Below are 17,033 nucleotides of genomic sequence, written 5' to 3' on the forward strand. Positions count from 1 at the left end.
AACATCATTTTAGGAAAAACGAATCATCATGCTAGTGGTGGAGAAGTGTAAACGCAGGCAGGCACCCAAAGGACAGCGAAAGAATTTGGGTATCCAGAAACACCAAGCAGGACTTTGCGTCTGCACAGAGAATTACGAAATCGTCTCTCAGCACACATTGAGTTAAATGAATAATAAAATTACAAATGACAGCAATAGTTAATGCTTACTGAGGAATTATGGAATTAGGGTGTCCCAGTTTATGGATTATGTACTTTGTATAGATTTCACCTACTCCACAAAATACTTAAAAGATAAAAGCAGATTTTAAAAAACTAATAAAGGAAATAAGGTATGGGTTAAATAACATCTTGTTTTTTTGCACTGAGCAAGTGACGGGGCCGCATCCGGGTGAGGCTGCCTGATGCTACTCAGCTTTCCGCTGCATTGCGTGGGGCTTCCGAACGCGTCCCGTCTCTCATTCCCATCGTGAAAGCAGGCCTATTCTCTATACATTTTTCAATCAAAGTACTGTATCTCCCACGACAATGTGAGAGTGAAGAAGGATGTCTACTCTTCTCACTGAGTTCTCACCTGAAAGCAAATACTGTTCAGATCAAGGAAAACGATTCATCGGAGAACAAAGGCCCTAGCTCCACCTAGTGGATAAATCGGTTTCCACTTATGGCACAGAGCACAAGGACAGCGGAATCTATTCCTGACAAACTACAGCAAAACTAGGAAAGTCCTGTTTGCTACCAACAGATTCATGCTGAAAAATAAGCTCAACTCTATTCCTGCCGACACTCTTTCCTGGAGGGCAATGACACATTTCACAGGAGTACAAGAAAGGACCCTCCCGACTAGAAACCCCAATCCTCCCGATTTCTCTAGGCTGGGCTTTCTCATTCTATAAATGAGGACAATGATGTTTGACTTTTTTTGTTTCGCTGGTCACAATAGAAAAGAAAAATATTATACTTTCAAGTAGGAAATGCTAGTTTTTCTTAACTGCTACAAGCCCTGGTTAACCTTTATTAAATAAGGTAGGGCCAGGGAGACAGCTGGGCAGCATACACATCTGCCTAGTAAGCACAAGGTCCTGAGTTCATCCCTACTCCCAATAAATAAATAAACAAGGCACACCTTTCATTGTTGTGAGCAAAGTGATAGAAGAAGGCAGCTGAAGAAAAGGCTCACATCGAAGTAAAGCATTTCACTTTAGTTTGTGACAGTTAAATAAGTGGCAGAATTTTTTTTTTAAAATTAGACTTAACCTGCCTCCAGATACAAACCCATGAAGAAATGAAGTGGTTGCCTTGTCCGTGCTTAGGTCGTTCAGAATTGTCGGAGGGACCTTGCAATTCTGTGATCTTCACCAACCAAACAACACGCCAGGCTGTCCAAGCTACTCACAGCAGTAACATTTCTCAGCATGTAGAAAATATTAGGTCTGCTTATACAGTTCTATGCTCTCCCAAGCCTAGTAGACACTGGATTAAACAAATCAAATCCAGTTCAACAAAATCTAGAACTTCATATGCTACTTAGAGAGTGAATCTTCAAGAGAAAGATCTGATTTTCTTTGAACGGTATTGATCAAGATATTTATGGGTCCTTAGATAGTGGCTAATGGTGTTTTTTTTTTTTCCTCTTCTTATGATAAAGCCCCGTTTATGACTGCTGATCGTGAAAAGCACAATGATTGACCCTGACCGAGAGTGAGTAGTGAGCTTCGCCCAAACTGCCCACCTATTTCATCCTTTGAAATGTTGGACCCAAGCAGCCTGTCTGTGTCAGCACTGGAGCTTCAATAACCAGCAGGTAAGATAGTCAAGTCTTACAAGTACTTCTGAGGAAAATAAATTGTTCATTGTAGTCTTTAGTATCCTCATGGATAGCTTTTGTCTGACTGGCTAATTCCTCCAGCCCAGAGAAATGCGAGGTCTTGCCAGTGTCCTCAGACTCAAGAGAAAAGCCCTTCGCCCAGCCCGGAAGCACACATCTTGGTGGTGAGCGTCCGGCTCTGCCTCTGTCCTCATTTGGTGGCTCCCTCCTAGGAGAAATGCCGATTTTTCTCTTCAGTAGTTAAGAATGCATTGTGTGTCTGTGAACAGAGGCTCTGGAAATTCACCGAGACATAAGATACAGTCCCTGCTCCCAAGGAGTTTAGATTCTTATCTCTGGGATTGCTCTTATCTGTTCAGCTTCTTGGCTTTATGCTTCGGCTGGAGAGGTCGAGGATCATTAGCGATGGCCCGCGCCCTGCAGCGGCTCTCCACACGCCCTGCCTTGGCTCTGCCCCGACTCCTGCGGCCTCCGTCACACCCATGGCGCCATCTCGGGCCCAGCTTTCTCCCTGAGCAGGGCTGAAGCTGCTGGAGGAGCTGACCCGGGTGGAACTGGCCTGTGTTTTCCAAAGTGTGCGATGCACTCTCCTAACAATGTCTTGACTGGTCGACCCCTTCTACTTCTCAACTTTTGTAGGAACAAGAGACAGATGTGAGGGAGAATAATGCCCTGATATTCCAGAAAGCTGGGAAACAAAGGAACTATCACCTATTTCTTTTTGTTCCACACATGGACTTTCAGTAATGCCGGGGAGTAGATGCAGTACCTGTCTGTCAGCTGGAGGCAGTGCCCTGGTAGCCTTTCTACAGCCAGGCAGCCACCAGCTGACTTGGAGGTCATACTCAGGAGACCCCCTTTCACGGCAGGGATCCTGCTTATCTTTGAAACCCTTCTCCCCCCACACAGGATTTTCTTTTATCATTCTAACTTGACAAAAATGTGCCTCTTTATAAAGTGCACTCAGGACAATGAGCAGGACATTCCCTGCTTTTGCCTCCCTTGTGAGATGCATGATCCCATTTTTCCAGGGCTCAGAGGGCAGATATTTGGTGCAATTGTGGGCTTGAGCGAGAGTAGAGGAAGCAGTTACTACCTCACTTCTAAGAGAAACAGCAATGCCTGGAGCACAGATTCAGGTATGCAGGGCATGTGAGTTTGCTGACGGAAGGAAGGAGCAAGGCCGAGGTCATCCTGCTTTCTGATACATAAACCTGGAAAGTGAAACTTTATGGATTGGGCATTCTTTTATTCAGGCACTGACTGAATGATATTCTAAACCAAGTGCAAATAAAACAGCACAGTCTGGCTTAAAGCAAATGAGATTTCAAAACTGAGATAAAAGGGCTGGGGAGATAGCTCAGTGGTCTAAGTGCTTGCCTGGCAAGTGCAAGGTCCTGAGTTTGATCCCCAGTACCCCATTCCATGTGGGCTAAGGAATCCTGGGCACACTGTGCAGCCAGAAACAGGGCCTAGTGGCACATGCCTCTAATACCAGTGCTGGAGAGGCAAAAACAGAAGAATCACTGTGAGTCTGAGCTGTGTAGCCAGATCCAAAATATTTGGGTATTTTTGTATTTTAAAAAATCCTTACAAAAATAAAAATGAAACTGAGATAAGGATAGAGGCAACCTTTAGGGTCCAGGCAACAGGTGGCAGAGAGACCTCCTGGGAAGGACACATTCTTCTGATATTCAAAATAAATACCAGCCCCCATCTTTCTGTCTTATAAAGGAGCTTGGCCCTTCCTAGAGGTCAAGATCATAGGAAGGGTGAGCTTAGCATCTCAGGTTGAAGAGATGCTGATCCCTGCTTTATCTGGAAAGCTCTTCGGCTTACATCGTCTGAAAAACTCTAGTCAGAATTCTAAGGGAAAATTAGATTCTGACACACTTTCTAGTGTTTTCTTCTCCTAATAAAGCTTTTGTTCTATTGAAGGAGACAAAACGTATATGAAGAAGTGTCAGGAGCTCACTGTTCTTCCGAATGAGCCCCACACTCTGAGATGGCCTTCAGAGCCTTGCTGGTCAGCACTTCCTTTGGCCTCCAAGCCTCACCTTCCTGCAGCTACCCCGCCCTCCTTCTGGCTGGCCCAGGTGCAGTGTGGCTCTCTGACACGAGACATCTGCACCACGCTTCCCCTGCTGCTGGCAGAACTCCTCCTCCCCCCTCAGTGTTCATCTCAAATTCCACTTCCTCAAGGACACCTTCCCTTGTTCTTGACCCAGTTTTTACCCCACACCACCTCTGTAATATATTTTGATAGTTCATTTTGCTTCCTAATACCTTTCATAATGCAGACTTTAAAACTTTTGGGTAGCTTGCTGATTCATGCCTGGCTCCTGCAACCTTCCTGGTAGAAAGAACTGCATATAGAGACAGCCAATTATTATTTGTGAAATGAAGGAAAGACAGAGATTTAAAACAAATTTGAAAGAAACTCCCTTAGGACTCTGCTCTTCCAGAGAGGCAGTAACTTCCTAGGATGAAGGACGCAAACTCTGAATTCAGACTGACTGGATTCTCCTCTCTGCTTTGCCACTAATCAGCTCTGTAACTTTGGGGAATTAAACTCTTCCTCAGATTGCTTCTTTGTAGAAATAAACTATTTGCTCTATGGAACTTCCAAGCTCTTCTCTGTTTTATGTGTTTTGTTATAGTAAACTTTCATCCAGGTAGTAGGCTATCTGAAGACATGGTATGCTTAGGCTAAATCAATATCTCTTAGTGGGCCTGGAGGAATTATCTGCCCGTGGCATAGAGTAGCAGGATTTCAGTTCACTCCTACAACATGAGTGTGGGTGAACATTGTCCTTCAAGTGACCATGCATTGCCCGGGCAAAAGCTGATACCTATGACGGAACCAGGGATTGAACTCAGGCCCTTGCACTTGCCAGGCAAGCGCTCATTCTACTGCACCATCTCCCCAGCAAGAGCTGATGTCTATGGATTGAGGCTACTTAAATTATTTGCACATCTACTGCTCTTTTCATTGACAAAGGGGTATCCCTGAAATCATCTTGCAGGATAAAAATTTGTTACTTTATTATAAGAATTTATACTGAAGTTCTCATCTTTCATTGTCTTTTTCATGTTTCTTTTATCCCCAAATTAAAGAACAGGGTTCACCTAAGCTGTCATTCTCAATAAAATAATTTTAAAAGGTTCATATATTTGTGTATACATATGCATGTACATATATGTACACACATATTCATAAGCCATCTCATTTTATAATGCCCAGACAACTTAATTTACCACAAAGAACTCTTAGTCTTTTGAGAGGACAAATAGACATAATCACAATCAGAAGAATCTAAATACTACTATTATAATCATTCACAATTCAGACTTCTTCCCAACTTCTCATTCTCAGGTGTCTACTCAAATGGTCACATCTACCAAAATATAGAGTGCAAAATGAAAGAAAACAGTAAATGAAATTCAGCTTTGGTATACCTTCCGATTGTTATTTCCTATATCATCTTAGTGTCTTTCTTACTGCCCGTTACTGGTCTTTCCTATTTATAAGAAAAATTTTATGCATAGATTATATATTATAAATTATACATAAATTTTATGCATACATATATGATGACATGCAGCTGTCAGGTAACAAGAAAACAGAATCATAGTTGTTTCTAGGTACCTAGCCCAGTGGCTTCAAATCAACCACGAATTACAATAGGACACTATCTCATCTTCAGCAAGATTCCAAGAAATATATAGACGATAGGACACTTCAGGATGGTTTAGGCTCTTGGGACTCCTCCATCCCTAGAGTCCATGAGCTAGGACCCCTCCACACTTGATGCCTGTCATTCCAGCTGCCTGCAATAGTTCAAACATGAGGGTGGGAACAAAGACTGGGCATAAATCTGCTAATCAAAATTTGTTTAAGTCCAAGTCAAGCTCCTGACTCATTTTTCTCTTCTAGTGAATGATTCTCTCTAATATTACTGCAAAATAATGCTTGCTTTGATTTGTTTCTATTTATCCATCTTTGATGGTAAATGATTTTGCTTACGTTTAATTTACCAGTTCAGGAGATAATTTATTACCTAAGATCTGCAAAGTGGCTCCATTTACTAGTATTATATCCATGTCATTCTTCCAGACCTTCACTCTGGAATATTATGACAATATAGCAAGAACATAATTTTAACACACATAAAAATTATTACCATGCAGCTGTGCACATATTTCTTTCCTGAACTGAAGTCCACAATCAATTCTGTTTGTGTGTGCTACACAAAGAGAGTAATAATTTAACATCCATCGGTTTTTCTCTCTCTTCCTGAAATCTATTGAGGAAGGCAGTTAAAGGTTCAAAAACCTAAGCTTTATGCCAAATCTCTGCAACAGCCCGTCTGCAAAAACTTGAACAAAATAATTAAGAAGCTGCTTAAGCAACCATTTGCCACAAACCAGATTGAGGGATTTGAAATATGTACAAATATTTTTTAAATAATGCCCCAAAGGGGAAATTCATACTAATAAGTGAGGCCCGCTGCAACTCCTGCTGCTGGCTCTGCATCCTGGGAGTGCATTTGAGTAAATAGAAACAGGTTCCAACATTTTTCATCTTCCCTAAGGTATCTGAAGGAAATACTCTGATTTTAACTGCTACAAATCTGGGGCAGAGCCTTTTCTAATAAGATTCCATAATCTTCACAGCACAATACTCTCTATGTTAAAGCCATCCCACGACTCATAATTCCCCAGCTATTAGTGTGCCAGGGTGAACTTCTGAGTCTCAGATAACATTAAGGCTGTGGTTTATGCCCTGATTGATAACGTAGTCAATGGAGGCAACCTGTCCCGGAGAAAGGATCCAAAAAGCTCTGCATAGTGTTTACAATAGAGATAACCTCCTGGCTGGCGTCTATAGAGGAAAACCTTTGATGGATGAAAGAGGCTATAAGATCCTGTGCACCCAGATAGCTCTGGTGCATTTCTCGTATATCATACACTTTAGACAATTATAGCACTTTAGTCCTTCTATTTGCTCACAAATGCTTAACTGATTTTTATAGCAATATGTTTTCTGAAGAATATTTGATAAATATAATGAAATCATTTTTATGCTAGATCTCAGGGGACGGGCCAGGAAAATGCTGTTAAAAGACAATATTTCTTTGTTGTACATCAGAGTAGGCCCTGGATTATTACAGCACTCTGGGTCTAACTGTTTAAAGGCTCCCAGACCAATCAATCCTCTAATTCTTTGGTACTCAAAGTGTGGCCCATGTCCCAGAAGCTTCAGTGTCGCCAGTGCTTATTTGAAATGTAGAATCTGAGGTCCCATCCTAGACCCACTGAGTTGCAGTCAGCATGAAGGTTAACAGGTCTCCTCCTCATAGGATCCCCATGCACACTGGCTATTAAGAAGTGCCCTTCCAGTCCCTGTGAGGACAAGTCACCTCAGTAAGCCACAGGCCACATGTGACCTATTCATTGCACTTCTCCAACATCCTACCCATTCCCTTGTGGCCTTTGCTAGCAGATCTGGACTGGAATTGATATGACTGAAGTGTTTTTTGTAATGAAGTAAGTACGCAGGAGTGCCATGCCTTGGAAGAAAGGAATAAGAGAAGGCTCTTGTGGAGAATCTAGTACAGAAGGCTGCTGGTTTATTGTGAAAACTCTTAAACTGAGCCAGAGCAACTAGGTGAGTGGAGTATGTGCAGAGAAGAACTCTATATAACTGCAAGTCTATCAGCTCCTCACCTATACTGACAATTTTAATCCACCATGATTCCATCCATTCCTAATAGGCTTCACTAGGCTTTTAGGAAATATTTCACCTTAAAACAAAGTTTGTTACTCACTATATGAGGCCAAAATAATATGTAAAATGAATGGATGAAATAAAACAATCTTTGGATATTGACCCCCTGATACACTTGTAAAGTTAGCGGTTATATAGAACGTGGGATGAGTTACCATTTGTAACCACCTCAGAGATTAATCATAGCTCGGAGACTCTCTGAACTGATTTAACATTCAGTTCTTTAGTTATGAAATGGACTTCCCTAGGCACGTTTAAAAGCCAAATAAGCTATAGAAATAGCAACTTGCTTGCCTACCCTGCTACAAACCAAGGTGGAATGCATTTGCAGGGTGTGAGAGATCAGACGGATGGTGCCACCCTGACAGACTCACCAGAGAATCTTTACCTTCCAAATGGTAACTTTTGGGGACAGAATCTACTGATTTGTTGCTTGTTTTTTAGTTTTATGTATTTGATACAGGGTCCCACCACACAGCTCAGACTCATAGTAATCCTCCCATTTTCAGCCTCCTCTGATTTGGGATTACAGACATGCACCACCACGCCCGGACTCAGCCAACTCATCGCACCCAGGGGGGCACTGGATCAAATCCCGGTCCCTGCGCTTGCCTAAGTAGGAGTCTGCTGAGCTATCTACTGAATCTATTGCTGGCTAAAGAGACTACGCAATTTGACTCTTACAATAGCAAAGAGTCAGAATTTATCAGCTTTCATGTCTTGCAGGAAATGAAACATAAGAGAACTGGATAATTTTATTTTTGCAGTGTTGGGTCAGTCAAGAATAGCTCTAGGGTCCTATCACTGTTTGGCATTCCATCAGGACAGCTGGAGGCTGAGCTGGAGAGAGCACAGTGCTTCTTAAAAGGATACAAAGGTCTGACATAAACAATAAGGCTGAAATATTTCCAAAGTTGCTATATCAACATACAAAAGATTCTTCAGCCATATTAGGTCATAGAAGTACAAGGAAAGACCCCAAAAGAAAGTTTGTCATTATTTTGGTCTTTTCCTCTATTCCGCTGGCACCTTGTGTTTGATGAAACTGAATAATGACATCTATGATCTATCTATACGTTGTTTACATTTCACAGATCACTGTCACATATGATACAAATTCTCAGGGGTAACAGTGAAAAGGACTGCACACCTCCTTAAAAGAGGGAGGTTACTGTCACACTTAACTAACCTAATACCTTCTTTTATATGTCAAGCCAACTAAACCATAAGATGCCTAGCTATCTGGTTAAACTTTTTTTTTTTCTTGCTGTGCCAGTTAAGGGTGTCCAAAAAAGATTAGCTTTACCTTTTGGGGTAGTGAACTCAACACATTAGGTGGTCCTCCCCAGCAAAGGTACGCATCATGTAATTCAGTCAGGATCTGAAAAGCACAAAAAGGATGGCGAAGTGAACTCAGAACAAGGCTGAGTTCACTCTCTGCCTGATGCTTCGTGCTAAGACATGACACTGATCTCCTGGTGCTCAGGCTTTCCGATTTGGACTGGAGCCCACACCATTCGCCCACTAGCTCTCCAGCTTCAGAAGTACACTGTCAGCTTTCCTGGCTCCCCACTTGCAACCAGCAGGTTGGCGTGTTCAGCCTCCATCTTTGCATGAGTGAATACCTTAAAATAAATTTCTTCCTAGGTGTGTTCTATTGGTTCTACTTCTCTTGAGACTCCTAATACAATTAAAAGCAAGATATATGAACAGTCTCTCCTTAACCCCACTGGAACAAATTTTAAAATTTAACTCCAAAAGAGAGAGTTGAATTGTAAATAAAGAGAAATTAAATCCCTTATGCAGTGTCACTTCCCAGAGCACTACCTCTGTGAAGAGTCCTATCCCTAATATTCCTCTCTATATATTTTAGAATCTTATTCAGCCCTCAGAATCCCCAAAGAAGGCTTTTGTGTTTCTAGAAGCTTCCCTTGATACTGCATCCAGAAGCAAACACCTTTTCCTTCGAGTTAGGCAGTAGGAACAGTGACTGGGTCAGAGCCATCAGCATTCAATCCTGCAATGAAGTGATCACCCCTTCAATTGGTATGACAGAGAGAGGGCAGCTTTCTGTAACAAAATTAGAGGCAGGCAAGACTTGTGGGCTGATGAAAATGATTGAGAGTCCTGCATACCACTGTAGGAAGATGGGACAAGAATACATTAAAAACTGTATTTTTATATCCCTTGGACACTTGAGGCTCAGTCCCAACCTGGTCTTTTGCCCAGCCAAGTTTTTAAGGGATTGCTAACTGCAGGATGCTTCTAAAAATGATGGGCACCCTGTCCTGTAGGTAGTACTCATAGCTCCTAGGAGGCAGGATTTTGTCAATTCCTTGTCCTTTCTTGAGGTGTTTTATTAATTGAGTTTCATGGTCATCATTCATTCAAAACAATCCTTCACTTCACTAGCACTTTTCCTTCCTGCGTCTGGCTGACTTTCATATTCCTGACCTTCTCCCATTAGAGGGGCCAGGTCTCACCTTTGGAACCCTCCTCTATCTTCACTCACTACCCATGAGCTCATCCATATCTTTAAATAAATTTTGATATGTTGACAGTCTTCTCTCATTTGCAGCCAGGCGTATTTGCTCCAGGCTCATTTCTTTTATTCTACTTTGATGTCTCTGGGCTACCTTAAAAAGCAAACTTTAAATGCCTATAAGCCAAATTCCTTACCATCTTCCTTTTCCTTAAAGCAGTTCAGAGAAGCTCCAACTCCACCCCAAGTGTACAAGTCAAAGTGTCTTGAAGTAATCCTTGACCTTTCTCTTCACCTCACCTTCCATATGCAGTTCATCAGCAAATCTTGTTGCATTTTCCTGCAAAGCCCTACTTCTCTCAGCTGTGATCCCTATTGACCTACTGCTAACTATTCTAAGTTATTGCAAGGCTTGGTAACTATCTCCTCTGCTTCCAATTTGGCTTGATTCTCTACGCAAGAGACAAGGCAATGCTGTGAAAAGTTAATTCCAACTTGTCATGCTTCTGCTCAAAAAGCCTAAGTCCTCTTAGTAAATCAAGAGACCCTGTGATCGGGCCCTACTATCCTCTTTTCTGGTTTCTTTGACCTCATGTCTTCTCATTCAGTTCTCTAATGATACTGGTACTATTATTCTTCAGGAAACCAAGTACACTCCCCTTGGTATCTACAAGAGCCTGGCTTTTCGTTCTGCATGAAAACTTCATCTCCAAAGATTCGTCATTGTTTCTTCCTCACTCCGTAAACAAGGTGAATTTCATACTGGAAGGCCTTCTCTAATTGTTCTCCCTGAAAACCATTCCTTAGTCACTCCAGCCATCTTTGTTCTCTAAATTCATCATCATCATCATCTGAAACATATGATGAACATACATACTCACTATGGTTCCTGTTTCCCCTCATAAGAATGTGAACTTTGCCTATACTCAGAGTCTAGAAGTACAGAGCACATAATAGCTTTTAATATATATATCTATTGTGATAGTATATTGTATAACTTCTATAACTTCATCCTTTCCCTTCTACCATCATTATTTTTGACTAGAGTCTCCCTTCAGGCATTTTCTTGGAGAAGTAAATGGCTGCTCAGAGCTGATGATTTGCATACTGTGAATGGATGCGAATGAACACAAATCTCTGCTTCCTCCTTAGTGGACATGGATAAATTTAACACCATGATTTAGACTGAAAGCCCAGAGTAAATTCTATGAAGAATTACCTCTACCCACATGGCAGCTCTTAAGCATGATATTGGTTATGTTTGTAAAGGAAAATTGAGGTTAGCACTATACACTGAATAACACAGAGAAGAAATGCTTTCTTGTTATTTCATCTACAACTTTTTTTTTTTCAGTACCAGGGATTAAACTCAGGACCTTGCACTTGCCATGCAAGCGTGTATGCCACTGAGCTAATCCCTGGCTCATCTACAATTATTATAGCCTAAAAAGTAGAGAAACTGAAATGTTTGAGCCTAACATACAATTCTCCAAAATGATGGTATCTATTTTTGTATTGTCCTTAACCAAAAGCGTGTATAAATTAATTAATATCTTGTTTGCCCTAGCTGCTCTCTACCCCCTGCCATTCTATTCCTACCTGAGAGTTAATCACAATCAATCACAACTTTTTAAAAAAAAATTGCCAGGTCAAAATATTTTTCTAGTGATACTATGTCATATTCTATATTTGTTTCATTTTCCTAAAGTCCCATTTGCAAATTGTTCCTGATACCAAATAACCATAAACGATTAAGCACATAATAATTGTAAATTGAAAAATCTACATATGGGATTAGCTCAATTACTCATTTTCTGAATAATTTAAGCCTCCAAAGAAACTTGCATCCCATTGCCGTGTTATTTATTCTGGAATTATAAATACAGCAAGACTGTATTTATACAGGTTCCACCAATTTGGCATTTGAAGAAATTCAGACAAGGTGAAAGATGGAGGTTATCTTTGATTAGGATGTTCTTCTTAAGAAGCTGAATAGATTAATCTTGCAGCCAAATATAAAGGAAAAAAAAGTTGAGAGAAAGTAATATTGAAGAATCCTTGGAAATAATAGGAACAACCTTTTTTAGTATGTGAATACTAAAAAGGTATTCAAATACTCATTCAATTGTTTGAGTATAATTTACTAAAATATCCAACCTCACAGCATGGTCCTTTAACTCCAACTCTATCATTTATCTTATTGTTTTAATATGTAAATGCCAACCCAATAATTTATACTGATTTATAACTATCTCATTATTGGTAGCAGTTTGAAAGCAAAAAACTACATCACCACTTCATTTAAAATAATCACACAGTAGGTCACTTATAAAGTACAGAAATTTATTTCTCTCAGTTTCTGAGACTAGAAAATCTAAGGTCAACCTGTGGTAGATTCACTGTCTAATCAATGAGAGCTACAAACGTTCTGGTTCACAGATAAGAGTCTTCTAGCCAGTCCTGGGAGGGGCTGGGAGCAAGGCAGCTCTCTGGTTCCTCTTATAATAGCACTAAGCCCATTCCCAAGAGCTTCCACTTACACCATAACCCTGGAGGTTAGAGTCTCAACATAAGACCTTGGAGAGCACACAGAACTTCAGATCACACCAACCAATAAAATAAATTCTGCAATTCAGTATTGTTAACTTAGAGATATCCTTCCTCAACGAGTGGGAATTATTGATGTGTTAATACAAAAGAATTCTATGCATTCATACAAAGAACTTTAAGGATTGCTAAGAATTTAAAAAAAAAATATTTAGGTGTACTGCACCAAATATAATACAGTTTTGAGGTAACTTTCTTTTCAATTTAAAGTGAGCATAAAATGTACTTTCTTATGTTTCAGACACAAAACTGCCCGCTATTACAAAAAATTTTCAAAAACAATAAAAACCCTTTCAATTGGATTACATTCTAACCTCCAAGAAAACTGTATGTTCTAAATGTCACTGATAGATTTACTAATATAAATAATGTCAATGCCTCAGTATGACTTTAACCGAGAAAGACTTTCAAATCTGGTAATTAACTTAGAAGACTTGGCTTTAACCTCCCCATTTAAAGAAATGTAAAATATTGCTCTTTGTTGACCTTGAGTGTTTAGCAATTCACTACTTATTGCCTTGTTATTTTTATTGTTTGAAATACCTCAAAGAGTGGCCAGATGCACTTATCAAATAATTCAGGCATAAATCATAGGAATCAAAACCATCTCAGCACACACAATGCTATGATGCAGGAAAAAAAGTGGTTTGCACCTGATGGTCAACAAACTAGCAGTTTGCTTTTCCAGAAGGAAAGGGAATTTCAGGGACAGGCGTCCGCTGAAACCTTCTGTGTCTGCTTCCCTGAGAGCCAGATATGGCCTTGCTCTTTCTCTCGGAGGCCCAAGGCTTGAAAGTCATCCAAGAGCCAGGGACCAATCTAAAGTACATTGGCTTATACCCAAATTTAATGAAACTTCCTTAGAGGGAACTGATTTTCCTCATTATCCTCCATGTAGATAATATGTGGAATTAATTCTCCTTCACTAGGTTATCATTACATCAAGCAGACAAACACAGATATAATGTTATTAAAAGTAATGGAATGAGTTCAGCCACTGTTACCTTTAATGGTTTGTGTCCTCTCCAGTGTCCCAGAAAAATGCCTCTATCTCACTGCTTAAGCAGATGAAAGGTCGGGGCTAAGGTCACTAATTTCATGCTCACTGGAGACAGATCTGTTCTCTCCCAGGCTTTCCTCCCTGAATAAAGCTGGAAGGAGCTAAGCTAGAAAGCTTGCTAACTGTGGTACTCACAGATATATATTTCCACACATTTATTATTGTGTGGAAATGCAATTTTATTTTTGCAATGAAATTATTAAAAATTATGCATGATATATTTAACTAACATTCCTTATGATTTTTTTCCTTTCTCAGCCCTGAAACTGGTGCTTCTTCTTCTTTAATATTCAACAACCATACTTACATACTTATTAATATTCAGTGTGAGTAAAGACAGAGCAGGTAACACTTTTACTTTCTAAGCATCAATCTTGTTGCTCATTTTGTTGAGATAAAACCTAATCAACCTTTCTTGCTGCAGAAAGCATCTTGTCAGTTAAAAAAAAAAGGAATTAGAGAACAGCAAATTCCATGTGAGAGATATGCACATGTGTGTATTCATGAATGCATACACTAACATATATGTGTGTGGTTCATATATTCGGCTTCATTCAACAAGCATGGATTGAACTCTTACTCTGCGTTAGGCACTACCTTAACATTTAGACTACAGAGACCAAGGATAAAAGCTTTGTGCTCTTAAGTTAATAACTGAGGAGGGAAACAGACTTAAGTAAATATCAACAGCAATTATAATTACATAAAGGCTGCTCAATGAACACAAACAAGTTCTTAGGATTAAAACAATAAGAAGAAAAAGAAGGTTTCCAGCCAAGATACAGTAACGTGAACCGAAAGCAAAGGAGGTGAGCTTTACCTATAAATGACCCAGGGTATTTACCCAAGAATGTGTCCAGGTTGGTATACACAGAGAAGGAACTAAATAGAGCCTGGTGGACTCTCTGAAGTGAGGGGACTCAGCTCGGGGTCCAAGGGAGTCTTGACTCCTAGTGTTTACAGGCAGAATCTCCAGGAGAGAGAAACACAGGCAGAAAATGCTAGGGAACTTCAGATGGCTCTTCTACTGAAGCCCTAAATACTGAAGAGTAAATTCAAGGAAGGAATCCACCTAAGGCCAGAAAAGAAATCACTTGCAGAGTTAGAGGTGAAAATACATGGCCAAGGATCATGCTTGTCCTCAGTAACCAAAATGGAAAACCTCATCGTTCATTGATATCAGTAAAAGCACAAAGAAAAACGATGCCTCGAGAGTGGTGACATTGTTCTCCTTTCTCCTAACAAAGATCCAAGACAGGACCCGATAGGACTAACTTAGTTTCAAATAACCCAGTTCAAGTATAAAACTCAAAAATATTTTTAGCAATACAATATTTACCATTTATTGGGGAAAAATTCAAACTGCCTGGCATCCATAAAAAATGAGCAAGTATGCAAAGAAGGAAAATACAGCCCACAAATGAGGAAAATCACAAACTTAGATATGACACAGATGGTTATAATCTGATTTGACATATTCAAACTGTAGAGAAAAGAATGAGCATCTTAAGTAAAAAAAAAAACATAAAAAGATAAAATTTGAGTTCCTATAAACAGAAATTACAATGTGTGCTTCATAATATAGTACTGGGAATAATGGCAGATGACATTTCAGAAAAAAAGAAGATTAGTAAACTTAAAAACATAGTAATAAAAATGATCCAGAATGAAAGACAATGAAAAAATGCTGACAAAATAAACAAAATATAAGACAACTTCAAATGACCAAATTGAACGAGTAACTGTAATCTCTAAAAGAGAAGGGACAGTAATACAACTGTGTCAGCTATCCTATACATATATGTGTGTGATTTTATGTCACCTATTAATCATATTTCATGCTTATGACATAATGCTTACATTCACTTAGGTTGCTAAGTTCCTGCACATTCCCTATTTTGTTCTAATTATTCTCCCTCATCTTGCCTGTATTCTCTAGACTCCTTCCCATTTGCAGAATATCTATTCCCTTACCTCTTTCTAGGGATCCTGATTATTTATTGTGCTCTTTGTTTATACTTCACTTTACTCAAATGAGAGATACTACATGGAATTCAAACTTGTGAATCTGATTTAGTTCACTCATCATCAGATTTTCTAGGTGCATCTGTTTTCCCACAAAGACTCAAATTTATCCTTCTTTGTAACTGAGTAGTATCCCATTGTGCATAGACATCACATTTTTATCCAATTGTCTAATGATAGGTATACAGACTCCTTCCAGGATTTAATTACTATGAATTACACTGCTATAACCATTTTATGTACCTATCACTGTTTATGGTTCATTCTTATAGCTTCACATATTTTCTCCTTAGGGGCATAACACTTGACCACCCAGGCCATCTTCTGAAATCTTGATGAATACATCCCTGACCTTATAACACTTTCATTCTACAAGCCTATAAAAACTAGTGCTACATGGATGATGGCAAAGTCTCCACCACCCACCACTCCAAGTGTAGTATGAATCATGGTTGCAAAAGCCTCTGAAGACCTGGGTGGGTGAACATTGTGAAAGAAATTCTACAGAAACAAATGTGTAGATGTTCCTTCTTCAGCAGTCTCAGTTACTTTTCTCTTGTTTCTGGGACAAAATACCTAACACCCAGAATGAAGGGAGGAAATGGTTATTTAGCTCACAGTTTGTGCAGGTTTCAGTCCATACTCAATGGCTCCAAGGTAAAATGCCACAAGGAAGAGGGCAGCAGTTCATGTGGTAGAAAATAGCAAAAGCAAAAAGGGATGAGTAGAGAAAGTAGTGAATGCGGTAGTGCAGAGGCACGCCTCTCCCTTCCTTATATTGAAATCAGGCTATGTACCCGAGGGTAGGAGTAGTACTTATATCAATAATTCCAGCATTGGTTCATGAATTACTCACAAACTCTAGAAGCCTGCCCCAGTGACTATATGTAGCATTGGGGGAACAACTAGACACAAACCATAGCAAGCAGGGACTCCACATGTTTTCTCAAATGCAAAATTTACAGGCTTGTGCACTTGAATTTAGAAAAGACAAGGTCTTGCTGATTCCTGAGGTGCTTTTGAGCCATCTTTCTATTGTCCTCATGGAAAATACTTGGTTCATTTTAAATGGTCGCCTTTTCAACAACCGTGCTTTCCATGGTTCCAACTTCACAGGCACCTGCTTTATAATGAAACTGCAAACATTTCCCATGGACTTTATGCTCCTGACATTCAGGGTAGATCTGCCTAAATACAGCTAGCAGCACTCAGGCCACAACCTGAACATCAGCTGATTTCAA

The sequence above is a fragment of the Octodon degus genome, unplaced genomic scaffold (assembly GCF_000260255.1).
Source record: "Octodon degus isolate 3935 unplaced genomic scaffold, OctDeg1.0 scaffold00022, whole genome shotgun sequence".
NCBI classification, from domain to species: Eukaryota; Metazoa; Chordata; class Mammalia; order Rodentia; family Octodontidae; genus Octodon; species Octodon degus.